A 12,350-nucleotide genomic window follows, 5' to 3' on the forward strand; every position below is an offset into this window, starting at 1 on the left:
TCAATTATCAAACATATATACAATCACCTTAGGTTTTTAAGACTGCATACAATAACTTAGACACAATAAAAAAGGAAAGTAGTGATGCAGTAGAATGAAACCAGTTCACAAGAATTATGCCCTAACGTTATAAGTCCAATCCCAATGATGTATGGGGCCTTGTGCCCAAAAGCCACAAAGCTTCTACTTAGGAGAGGGGACAGATGTAGGAAGAGTTCTTGTGGTGGTGAAAATGTTCCCCTGTGCGATGCGGACACATTTAGTGGTCCCAACAACTCTGTAGTTGATGATATTTATTTACCACCAACTCACATTAGTATCTATGTGCTGAATGTAGGTGAAAATGTTCCACAAGAACAGGTATGTAAAATATTATTCCCGTCTTTCAGATACAAGCTTTTAGATCTGACAATCATAAAGTGATAACATGGAATAACAAAAGTTTGTTCTAAGGTTTATTCTAAGGAGAACAGGGGGCGGTGAATGAGTTGTAATTACTTACCCACCTGACACCCATTTTACCAGGGTGCTAGATATTCCGGTTGGAAGTAGGTTTTCCCATCGTTGGATCCAGTAGAAGATGCCCAGGAGCTGCGGGTGAAAGGATTCTTCAGGTCGGTTTCAGTAGCAGAGTGCAGCCCTTTGCGAAGAAGAAATGCACAAGGCACCGATGCAGACCTCTTCAGGACACTTCACCAGAAGGGGGAATGTGAGTTCCAACGATGGCTACCGCACACAGGTGAAAGCAGGCGTCTTTCTAGTCGTGGTTGAAGACCTTCCAAGGTAGGATCCCTTGACGCTGGGAAGCTGAAACTTGGCAGGAAGGCAACTTGTGGCACGAGCTGGTGACCACTGATGTTCTGGTGACAAATGCGGAACAGCACTGATTTTACCGAGGTAGCCAACTGGAGAGTCAGTTCACCGGGTGGTGCAGGGACACTTCCAAAGGCTCAGGACAGCTGAAACCCTGAGAGTGCCTTGAGACTGGTCGGTCCCACCAGTCCAAGGGTTGAAGCACTGCTCAGGGCCTTTGCAGATCAGGTAGTCACTGCTCAGGGCCTTCGCAGATCAGGTAGTCCAGCAGGGCTTCACTAGGCCAAACACAGGAAGGGATGCCAGGCCTCTTCGGGAGTCGTCCACGGATCTTCAGTCGGCTGCTCTTTTACAAAGGAAACTTGGCACCAGCGCTGATCTCAAGAAATGGCTGCAGGAGTCCTCTTCTTATCCTAAATCCTGGCTGGAAGCAAGTCCAAGCCCACCAATAGTAAGGATCTGCACAATTCAAACAGCCAGCAGCGGTCTAATCAGGGAACACTGTGGGTTTCATTCATGCCACACACCCAGACTCTCTGGCACCAAAGATGTGGAGTGGGACCAGACAGCCCCACCCACTTCCTGAGCCACACAAAAACAGAGGTATCACTAGCCCGGGAAAGCAGCAGCCTTCCCGGCAAGTGCACGACTGTATATGGGATTTCCAGACCTGAGAAGGCAGGAAGAAGGCCAAACAACAATATGCCCAAAGGATATATGAAAAATCTTGTGGCACTGGCCACGTTTAGTGGCCAAACGCGGTAAACATGAATGTGCACACTAAAAAGAAAACGAAAATTGAAAACAAAAATGGGTCTGCTGCCACCAGCTCGTCTTTAAGCACATATAAAAGGTAACCAACAATCCCAAGTGTAAAAGACAATGGTGATACAAAGGTATCCCCTCTGCAATGCATTGTAAGATGCTGTGTGCACTGGTAGAAAGTTACCAAAAAGGTAAAAAGACAAAAGGGACAGTCTGAAGCAAAAGGCTAGGGGAGTGAAGCTGAAGGGTTCACCTCCCTGTAAGAAGTCAGGACAGGTTGAAAGACAAACAACGTTTGGGGTCCATAGAACATGGAAGGAAAGTTGCCTAAAGATAAATCTTTCCTAATATGCTGCACAATGCAAGTCAGTGCAATAACTAGGGTCTAATAACCAATAAACCATTTCCTTCAAGGTAAGGACAGCAAGGTATGACAGTTGCGCAGGTAAGCCAGCAATTCAGAGCAACCACATTTGCAAAAATTGCACATTTTCAGAAATAAGACCTATTAGGAAGGGAGGGTGTTACAGTAATAGGCGAAGTATTGGTAAAAGTAAAGTGAACTTGTACCTGCCCAACTTGGCAACTATCAGTCTGTGCTATTACAAAAGTGGGTACATGATAAAATAAGGCAACCCAAAGTATTTCCATTTATTCAAAAGCATTAGCTTAAGTATTTCCATCATGTGTGCTGTCTGGTTGAGTGAGCATTTTATTAAAGTCCTAATGAGAACAAAAAGTGTCTGAAAAAGTGTCTGTGGTGGATTGTCGTTTCATGTAGAGGGGATTGTCGGGTTGGACTAATTTGCATAGGGTTGGTCCCCTTTTGGCAAAGAGGACGTTAAATTGCTCAAGCATTTCCATCAATGTATTTATTCTATGCTCCTTCATTTCTACAAGTACATTTGCACTCATGCTCAATTGATTTGATACTTTACTTTTCTCCTTTATAGGTAAACCAGTGTCACTCAGATCCTCTTTTCGAAGTATGGGGATAATCATAATGTAGGTTTCTGTACGTTTATGCTGGACATCACTATCATTCTCTTAAACCTGAATGCTGTTGAGATAGAGCAGCACTGTTAAGAGTTGCAGAGATAGCCTCCGACAGCCATCTTTCTGTCCGAACTACCCAGGAAACTGTCCAGTCCCTATACTCGACGTGAGATATATCAAGATAGTTCCTGATTTCTCTTTGCTTATTTAAATGATCTCAGTAGCTAGTGTATGCACCCACAAAGTGGGTATAGTTCAGAACAAACGTTTAATGGTTCATGTCTTGAGATAATCAAATGTTTGTCATCAATACATTATATTATCATATCTTAACAACAGACCCACCTTTTGTTTAGGCATGTGTGAAGGCATCATGAGGCAGACACAGACAACCGGTTAAAGTTTTCTAAACAAACTTTTATTCAACTGAAAAAGCAGGGTGAATGAATGCCTAACTTGCCAATGCTAAGATATCCCTACCTAAAGAAAACTAAGGAGAGTCTATGTCAGGAAGTCCAAAGTAAAACATCTGTCTGTGTCAAAAACCTATACTTGGCCTCACAACTAACTGTATACAATGTGTAGGGATGTCGGCATCAAAAAGGAATAGTGTTCAAAGAAAGGTTCAGAGCTTCCTCTAGCTCTTGGGCTTGTAATTGGCTCCCCTTTCCAGAGTTCAAGACAGTTAATCAATTACAGGGGTTCCCTACCCCAACTTCAAATCTTTCAGCATTCAAACAAAAAGAGTTCAATTCTTACAGCTTTCAAAGTAACAATTGATTTCAACATCAGAACAATGTCTCTACATAATACAAGCTTCTTTATTATAGGTGTTCCTTGGCTTTTCCATACAGGGTCACCCGGTCTAAGCACAGTTGTCTGACCACACAGTCCACCCACTACAGGTCATGCAACTAGTACCCTTCCTTGACTTGTGTCACACTCTGCTGACACAGTATTGTGGCTTGGGTAACCACCTTGCACTTGTTACACCTCCTTGTATCATTTTCTCTTGCCAACACTTGTTTATACAGTTCTTTGCACCTGCATACACTCCTTGTGCTCTCTTGGCTTTGCTAGCACTTGTTTCAGGTAATGCAGTTCACCATTTTCACGTGATTCAACTTGCTTTCAATTTGTGCGCCATTCAAAATGGGTTTCAGCTTGCTTTTAGTTTGTTCGGTATTCAAAATGTACTTTATCTTGCTTTCAGTTTGTTCGTTATTCCAAATACCCTTTCACTTCCTTTAGCGTCACTGCCTGTCAGCCCGGTGTTCCCCCGTCTCTCTGGTTTCACTCACTTGTCAGTCTTAGGGTTCCTCGCGAGTCCTTCTGTTGCCATGGGTTCCTAGTTCTCTGTGCGGTCGCTCGCGTTTTGTCCTGGCGGTCTCCTTGTGGCTCGCGCACACTCAGCAATGCTTCCACGGCGAAGCAGGATAATCCGGGCCGCTTCCTTCGTTCCAGCTGGCCTCTTTCTCACAGCATCCCATCGCCCACCAGCTTCTTCCTCTGATGCTTTCTGCTGCATACACTTTGCATTGCTTCCCAGGCCTACAGAGCTCCTCCTGCCATGCCACCACACCAGAGAGGTCACCCTGCACGGAGCTGCCCGCACTGCAGCTGATTGTACTACGCCCAACGACTGATGACCACATTACTGTCAGGCTTTCCACTTTTAAATCTCACGCCTCTATTTTCATCATAGAAAAAACTAGACCGCTCCCCAGCAAAGTGGTAGTCCTTTTGTTGCTCTTGTTGCCCTGCTCCTCGTCCCAGTACTTGGTTGGAGCGAATATTTGTTTGGTTTCATAAAATGAGGATGTGTTGGTCTTGTCGTCCTCTTTTTTTGTCCTGGTCCTAAACTAATGCAATTTAGGGGATACTTTAGGGGAGTCAAAGGGCTGACAAAAGCCTATGAAAGCTTTTGGGATGGTGTTTCATGGTGAAAGGGAAATGGGGGATACCATCTCACCCAGGGACATCCTCTCCCCATATCTCCTCCACCCAGGCTATCGTCCCTCAGATATCCACCCCATGACCGGGATCCAAAAGCGATGGCCTTTCCCTGTCCACCTGAGAAGAGGATACAGGGGAGAAGTGAGGACATCCTCAGGTTCCTCACATACCCTTCCCCCATGCAGGTCAGACCTCAATGTTTCACAAGGAAGCTGGGAGAGAAAATTGGCGTTTCCCTGGTCTCGACCCTTCCAGTGTTCCACTGTGAAGCAGTATAGCTGGAGGTCTAAAAACATTGCATAACCCTTGGGTTTGTTTCCTTCTTCTGACTGTTCCCTACTTTTGATTGACCAATCTGAATTTGCGTCCTAATAAGTAATACTTCAGATGTAATATGGTTCACTTAATTGCCAGGGGCTCTAGTTCAACAACTGAGTAGTTTTTTTCTTGGGGAAAATAACTTCCTACTGATGTAGAGTAGAGGGTGTTCCAGTCTATCGTGATTTTGACAGAGGAATGCTCCTAACACTATCAAAGAGGCATTAGTTTGTAGGATGAACGGTTTTGAGAAATCTGCTACTTTCAAAACAGGGCTCTGGCAAAGGGTTTCTTTTAGGGTGTTATAACAAAGATCTTTTGGGCCTCTGCATTTTTCAACTTATCTGTAAGTTTGCCAGTCTTGCTTGAGAATTTTCAGATGATTCGGCGATAACTGATCAAACCTAAAACTACTTCAAGGTTTTCTTTGTTCGTAGTGTGGGGGTATCAAGTACGGTCTTAACCTTTTCCTGTTGGGGATGTGCGCTCCATTACCCACAAAGAATCCTAAATATCCAACTGCTGACAGAGCCAATTTAATTGTTTGGGGATTCACTGTTAAACCTGCCTTTCTTAGTGTTCTCATGACTGTGTAGAGATGAGAGATGATAAACGTGATTGTCCCAAGTTTTGCTATGTATGACAATATCATCTATATATGCTCCACAAAAATTAGAATACGGTTGTAATATTTTGGCAATTACCCGCAGGAAGGTGGCGACCCCCCACCCCATGTAGCCCAAATGGAATAGACATATGAGTGTTGCAAAGGCAGTTTTTTCCTTGTCAGGACCGTATAATAGAAGCTGCCAATTATCTTTCATAAGGTCGATAGTAAAAAAAAAGGTAGACCGTGTTACCCAGTCGATCAATTAAGTCATCAATGCGAGGCATCGGCTATGCATCAAAAGCTGAGATGGAATTAACTTTTCTAAAATCAATACAAAACCTCCAGCTCCCATCAGGTTTTGCCACCAACACGATGGGGGAAGATCAGGGGCTAGCCGAGGGTTCAATGATGTTTGCCTCAAGCATTTGTTTGACTTCTTGGACGATGGTTGCTTTTCTATATTCTGGTAATCTGTAGGGTTTCAAATGCACCACTTTGCCTTCAGAACTGCAGATATGATGGAAAATATCTTTCACTCTACCTGGTTCCTCTCCAAATACATCAGGAAACGGAAAAATAATCAATCAGATATTCGTAGTGCGTACTATCACCAAAGGCATCATGGCGCAATTTGCTACAAGCGAGAAAGAAACATCCATCACGCAGACAGGTAGGTTTTAAGTTCAAGTCTGAACTGCTCAAAGTCCAAGGTACGGCGCAGGGCTAACCGCAAAGAATTCCAAAGTTTCGGTCCTGCAATGGAAAGGCTCTACCACCCATTCATTCCTTAAGATAGGTAGGTACACACAGTATTGCCACCTTCATAGATCTAAGTGGCCCACCTGGACTATAACGCTGCAGTTTATTCGGAATGGCCAGGCAAACCTTCCCATTTAAGACTCGGTGAATAATACAAGAGACTTAACTTAATTCGAGCCGAGGCAGGTAGCCAATGCAAGGAACGACAAGCCTTAATCACATGTTGACCAAACGGAATGCCTTTGACCAGGCGAACCGCAGCATTCTGTAAAACCTGGAGGCGATGGATTAGATAGGTCGGTTGAGAGAGATAGATGGCATTGCAATAGTTAATGCTGCCATTAAGACATGCAGCGACGACTTGAGCATAAAGCTCCCCAGGGATAAAAGGAAGACCCCTTTTCAATTGTTTCAGCTTAAGAAACCCAAGACCACAGACAGAGTTCATCTCGCTGTCCATCGTTAGCGAAGAATAAATCTTAACGCCAAGATCTCTAACCATCGGCGCCGGAGTTGGCAGCGGTCGCAGCGACGGTGGCCAAACATCCGGTGTCAACCTGGCGAAACAACATCGGGGCCCACAATCAAAACTTCAGCCTTACCGCCATTTAATTTTAGCCACTTGGCTTCCATCCAGCCCCTGACAGCATTGAGGCAAAGCCTTAACTGGGTTGCTCTCCCGTTGATCCAGGTCCATCCTAAACAAAACGTGAGTATCATCAGTATAAGAAAAGAACTGAAACCCAAAGGACCGGATGAATGCTGTGAGGGGCTAGATGTACAGGTTAAAGAGCAGCAGGAACATGGCAGAGCCCTGCGGAACCCTGCATGTCACTGCAACCGGGAATGTTCTAAAAGGCAGAAGAGACCATTTGAACACAGGAGGCCAGAAACACACAGAACCAGTCCAGCACTGGCCCCGATATCCCATTACTACAAAGCCTAGAAACAAGAATCCCATGATCAATGGTATCAAAGGTGGCCGACAGGTACAATAAAGTCAGGCCGGCCTGCCATACCGCCTCTATCCCTGATCATGGTAAGATCGTCTAATGCTGCTACAAAAACTAATTCCATTCCCATCAGGGAACGAAAACCCATTTGATGGGGATCAAGGACTTACTTTCCCTCCAAAAAGGATCTCAAATGGGGGGTAACCACCGCTTCCAGTACCTTCCTCAGGAACGGCAGCAGAGAGATGGGGTGATAATAGGACAAAACGGTAGCATCCAGCGATGGCCTTTTAAGTAAAAGAATCACTAAAGCTCTCTTAAGAACAACTGGGATCTGGCCGAAAGACAGTGAAGAATTGACCACTTCGGCAATAATTGCACAAAGGTTCTCCGGCACCTGTTTAAATAACCAGAGAGGGATATCATCAAGAGGTGAAGCGGACTTAAGACCCGCCACAATTCAACTAATTTCAGAAGCATTGGTAGCAGAAAAATGGTGATAAGGACTTTTCACTGTCTTCCTGAGTAAAGATTGTGGGGGAGTCTCCACTGAACCCTGTCCAGAACTATCCTCCCTAATCCCTTCAATCTTTTCAATAAAAAAAATGTAGACAAACTGTTACACAGCATCTGTGAGTTTGAAGACAAACAATCAGTACTGGGATCCGAGAGAGTTTTCACAATTTGAAAACTTTTTTTGGCCTGTTAGCTGCCGATTGAAGGGAGGTCGTTAAAACAGCAAATTTGGCTTCTTTAAGAGCTTTATGGTAACAAGCACAATGTGTCTTGAACTCACCTAGCAAGTACGGGTTATAATAATAATAATAAATAATTTGGCATTTATATAGCGCTACCAACCCTCAGGTATCTGAGCGCTGCTTATTATTACCCACGGTGTGTGGTGCTCATTTATCGACCTCGGAAGGATGAAAGGCTGAGTTTGGCCCTGCCGGGATTTCGAACCTGCGTTAGCAGGATCTGCACGGATGTCAAAGCGAGCGCTCTACTCGCTGTGCCACTTGACCAGCATAGTGCTTTCTCCATCTACGCTCTGCTTGGCGAACTGAGAGGCGGAGTAGGCGTAGTCCCGCTGTGAACCATGGCGCAGACAGGCGAAAAGACATAGCAGCCCACTCAAAAGGGGCCAACTCATTAGCATCTATATTTTTTTTAATTTGTTTATTTTAAATCAAGGCAGGTTGACAATTACAAAACATTATGAGCAACAATTTAGGCATGTTGATCCCCAGTCCTTTTCTCCAGATCTCCTCCCCTCCTCCCACCTGTCCCCGAGACTGGATTCCTCCTTCTTAGGCTGCCCGCTTAGCGCCTCATCGTCTATATGCCTCCTTCAGGGTTCTCTTGGTACCTCAGGGTGCACCGGGCCTTGGTGGGTTTGTAGGTCAGGCCGGGGAATCGCTGGTCATATTCTAGTACTGGGGCCCAGATGTTCTGGAATCGGTGGAGAGCTCCCGCCTTCGCTGCTGTCACCTTTTCCGCAATCAATCTATCCCAGAGCTTTGTCCACCACTGGGCCATAAGGGGGCCTTCTGGGGACTTCCAAGAGTGGGCCAGCACCGTTTTCCCTGCTAGCAGACAGTGGGTCAGTAGTTTTGCTCTGTTTCCGGAGCGTGGGTAGATCGCGGGAATTGGGACTCTCAACAGGACTGGCTCTGGTTCTAGCGAGATCGCCGTTCCAGTGATGTGTGATGGTTCCCAGGCATGATTTCCAGAATTGCTGGATCTTTGGGCATGTCCACCACATATGGAAGGAGCCTGGGTGGCCGCACCCTCTCCAGCAGGAATAGTCTAGTTGAGGGTTTATATGATGGAGTCTAAGGGGCGGGTAATACCACCGTAGCATGATTTTATACGCGCATTCCCTGTTGGTGATGCAGGTAGATGAGGCGTGTGTTCGAGTCCAAATGTCTACCCAGGTTTTGTCTTCTATTGGGTGTCCCAGGTCTGCCTCCCATTGGGCCATACAGCGAGTTCTCGTGATCAGGAAGTCGCCCAGAAAGCGCCTATATAAGGTGGATACCCTCCCACGAGCCGGGAGGTCCCCGAGTGTGAGTTCCAGGGCGGTGAGAGGGCGCGTTGCTGTCTGCAGAGTTTGGGGGCGCGAGCACCAGTGGCGCAGTTGGATATAAGTGAATCTGTCCCTTTCATGGAGTTGGAACTTTTCCTTACATTGCTCAAATGTGAGGGGTGCCTCTCCCGCGTATAGCTGGTCTATGGTCTCCAGGCCACCATTTATCCAGTTTTGGAAGTTGCAGGGGTGCGCTCCAGGTGAGAATGCCGGATTATGAAAGATCGGGGATCGTGGGCTCAGACCTCTTGGCACTCCCTTTCGTTTCAGTGCCCAGACACAGGAGCTTAGAGTATGTTTAGTTGTTAGGAGGAGGTCTCCCCAGTGCGTTCTGAGGGGGGTTGGGATGTGTGGCAGAAATCATAGGGGTAAGGGCACTTGTGATTGTTCCAATTCTACCCATCTATGGTGGTTTGTGATAGTTTGCCACGCCTGGATCTGTGCTAATTGGGCTGGCACTCTGTAGGCCTGCAAGTCTCGGACCCCCCCCCCAACCCTCCCAGTTTGGAGCCCCCCCAATAGCGTTTTGAGGGGATTCTCGCCCTCTTACCTTTCCAGACAAATTTCAGCATCTTTCTCTGTATATCACGAAGAGTTGATGCGGGGATCGCCACTGGAAGGGAGGCGCAGGCGTACAGGAACCTCGGGAGGAGGTTCATTTTACAGGCTGTAATGCGTCCCAGCAGTGAGATCTCCTGGATCGCCCAACGTTTCAGGTCTCCTTCCAGTTCTTTGAACAACCGGGGAAAGTTGGCTTTGTATGTGTACTTCGGGTCTGCTGGGATGTGGACCCCCCCAGGTAGGGGATAGCCCTTTTTTCCCACGTGATCGGGCACATCTTGGCCAGTGGTTCTCGCTCTTCCGGGGTTTGTCCGATGCTTAGGGCTGTTGATTTGGCGAAGTTTACTGCAAAGCCTGAAACCTCTCCATAGCTGGCTATTTCTCTTAGTGCATGTTTCAGGGATGAGTGGGCCTCTGAGATCGTGAGCAGTACGTTGTCCGCATATAGGGCGATTTTGTGTTGTGTGGGGCCGACCTGCGGGACCTTGATCTGGTTGTTTCGCTTAATTCTCTGGGCAAAGGGCTCCATAGTAAGTGCGAAGAGCAGAGGCGACAGCGGCAGCCCTGTCTGGTTCCACAGGACAGGGGGATTGGAGCCAAGCTGTGTCCATCGATTCTCAGGAAAGTTCTTGGTCTGTTATAGTTGGCCAGGACCATTGTTTGGAATGCTGTCCCAAAGCCAAAGACCCCCAGGGTGTGTTTCATGAATGTCCAATCAACCTTATCAAATGCCTTGGCCGCGTCCATGGCCATTAAGACCAGTTTCTGGGAATTCCGGGAGGCAAGGTCCACCAAGTTTAGGGTTCTCCGGATTTTATCTCTTGCCGCCCGGTGTAAGATGAAGCCTGCCTGGTCTGGGTGGATGATCTCCGGCAGGACGCGGCTCAGGCGGTTCACCAAAATTTTCGAGTATAGGTTTGCATCTATGTTCAGAAGTGCAATCGGTCTGTAGGAGGTCAGGTTTCTCTGATCTTTTCCTGGTTTGGGCAGGAGTATGGTAGTTCATTCCTGCATCGATGGGGTTACCGATCCCGTTTCCCTGAAGGAGTTGAAGAGTGTTACCAGGGGGGGAATCAGCTGGGGTTTGAATAATTTATAGAACCCAGCCGAGAATCCGTCTGGGCCCGGGGCTCGTGTTTTGAGTGACTTAATGGCCTCCTCAATCTCTTCCTCCGTAATGGGCTCCTCCAGTTCACCTCTTGCCATGTCGGGGAGTCGGGGCAGTGCTGCCTTTTGCAGGTATGCCGTTTGTTGCGATAGGTTCCGTGGGGTTGCTGTCATGATCTGGGTCAGATGGTCCACCGCTAGTTTTTTAAGTTCTGAGTATTGTATGACTCCATTGGAGTCGCGCAGGCCAGCGATCACGTTAGTTCATCTCCGTTTGGCCAATTTGGCCACCAGGAATTTATTCGCCTTGTTGTTCTTCGCGTAGTATGATTGTTTGGCCTTAGCCATGAGTAGTGCGGTTTGTTCCGCATAGTGGGCTTCTAGTTTTTTCCTGGCTGTGCGTATGGTTCACTGCGTCCTGGGGGACCAACCTTTTTTCTTGTGGACTTCCTCTGCCTCCCTCAGCTCTTCTTCCAAGGCTATCCCGGCCTGTCGCCTATTCCGGTGGTAGGCCGCTTCCTGGGCGATCAGGGTGCCTCTAATCACTGCCTTCATGGCGTCCCAGTTATTCGCCACAGAGGTGTCTGAGGCCGGGTTTTCATCGAAGAAGTTTTTAATCCCCTTTGCGATCTTGTCTCTGGTTGCCATTTCGTTGAGGATCGGATCATATAAAGACCATTTACGTGGGTTGTTGAGTTTGGAGTTCTGGGCCCCGGAGTTTTAAGATCACTGGAGCGTGATCGGATATGGCTCTTGTTCCGATGGACACCTCCTCATCGAAGGCCAGCGTTTGAGGGGAAGTTAGGAGGAGGTCGATCCTCGAGAAGATTCGGTGGACGTATGAGTAAAAAGAGTAGTCTATTTCGGTGGGGTGAAGCACCCGCCATGTGTCCACTATCTCTAAGGATCTGAACAGCTGGAGGAGGCTCAGCGCCCGAGATCTGTCTTTTGTGGGGTCTGGAACACCATTGAAATCCCCTCTGATTATCGTTTGGCCCTCTACGAAACGTGCGAGGGAGGAACCCAGTGAGTTATAGAAGTTCGATTGTCCAGCATTGGGGGCGTACACCGAGATGAAGGTGTATAGGTCTCCTAGCAGAAGGCATTTGACCGCTCTGAATCGGCCTTCTGGGCACGTTTTCGTTTTCAGTACCTGTGGGTTTAAGTACTTTCGGAAAAGGATCGCAGTGCCTCCTTTTTTGGTTGCTCCAGAGGCGAAAAATTGGAGTGGGAATAGCCGGGAGCAAAGTCGGTTAACATCCGCCGGTAGCAGGAGGGTCTCCTGAAGCATGGCTACCGCTGCTTCCTCGTCCTGGAGTTTTAGTAGAATTGCCTTTCGCTTGCTAGGAGAGTTCAGTCCATTGACGTTTACGGAGAGAAGTCTCAAGGTCTAATGGTCCGATATTAATTCTTTCTCTCTCCG

At 47.2% G+C, this 12,350-nt stretch overlaps 1 protein-coding gene across 2 annotated transcripts in view; it reads right to left on the minus strand.

The window, feature by feature from the left end:
• TMEM87A (transmembrane protein 87A) overlaps nt 1–12,350 on the minus strand; it is a 522,872-nt gene that overhangs the window by 207,128 nt on the left and 303,394 nt on the right. The window lies entirely within an intron of this gene.

This window comes from Ambystoma mexicanum, chromosome 14 (assembly GCF_040938575.1).
Source record: "Ambystoma mexicanum isolate Mex_15411 chromosome 14, UKY_AmexF1_1, whole genome shotgun sequence".
Lineage (NCBI taxonomy): Eukaryota > Metazoa > Chordata > Amphibia > Caudata > Ambystomatidae > Ambystoma > Ambystoma mexicanum.